Source organism: Suricata suricatta, unplaced genomic scaffold (assembly GCF_006229205.1).
Source record: "Suricata suricatta isolate VVHF042 unplaced genomic scaffold, meerkat_22Aug2017_6uvM2_HiC HiC_scaffold_15132, whole genome shotgun sequence".
Taxonomy (NCBI): Eukaryota; Metazoa; Chordata; class Mammalia; order Carnivora; family Herpestidae; genus Suricata; species Suricata suricatta.
This window is the reverse complement of record NW_021859478.1, coordinates 1-962: the sequence shown is the minus strand read 5'-3', so window position 1 is coordinate 962 and position 962 is coordinate 1. Positions and strand designations below refer to the sequence as shown.

Genomic DNA, 962 nt, shown 5'->3' with positions numbered 1-962 from the left:
CACCCCCACCACCAAAAAAAGAAGAGGAAAAAAAAAAGTAAAGAAAATAATAAGGGAAAAGCCCAAGACACACTTCCTATGGGAAAAAAAAACAACAGCATGTAAGTAGATTTTATATTCGAGGGTGCCTCTTTAACAGGGAGGCATGGGTGGGCGAACTCATACACAAGATTACGAGGTTGCTGGTTTGTGCAAATGCAAGATTAGGGGAAGAGTGCACTATTGGATCAAGGGGCTGGAATAAAATTCACTTCTTTAAACAAATTTAATGATTTTAGAGTTGTATAGCGGGACACAGCTTTACTGAATTATAATTAGTGTACAAGGAACTACAAATATTTTAAGTTTGGGCATATTTACACCTGTGGAGCCATCACCACACTCAAGATACTGAACGGAGCTATCATTCTGCAAAGTTTACTCACGCATCTTTATAGTCTTTTGTTCATTTCTACTCCTTCTTGTCCCACTCACCCCAATCCCAGGTAGTCACTGAAATGGCTTCTTCCACTCTAGATTAGCTTGCATTTTCTAGATTTTATATCAATTGAATCTTACTCTTTTGCCTGGCTTCTAATTATCTAATTATTATATAGGTATTCTCCCATGTTGTAGTTCAACAGTTCATTCTTTTTTTTTATTGCTGAGTCACATTCTACTGAATGGATATACCAGTTTGGTTATCCACTAACTTATTGATGGACAGATGTATCTGTATTGAATTTCTTTCTTTCTTTCCTTCCTTCCTTCCTTCCTTCCTTCCTTCCTTCCTTCCTTCCTTCCTTCCTTCCTTCCTTCCACTAACCTATTGATGGACAGGTGTATTTGTATTGGATTTCTCCTTTTTTCCTTCCTTTCTTTCTTCAAATGCTTCACGAATTTGGGTGTTATCCTTGTACAGGGGCCATGCTGATCTTCTCTGAATCATTCCAATTTTAGTATATGTGTTGCCAAATAGTTCA

At 37.4% G+C, this 962-nt stretch overlaps 1 non-coding gene across 1 annotated transcript; it reads right to left on the bottom strand.

Annotated features, from left to right (window-relative positions):
* Positions 1-856: 856 nt before the first annotated feature.
* Positions 857-961, bottom strand: LOC115284684. The gene has a single exon (XR_003905314.1). It is a non-coding gene; the product is annotated as a U6 spliceosomal RNA (small nuclear RNA).
* Between the last annotated feature and the right edge of the window lies 1 nt (position 962).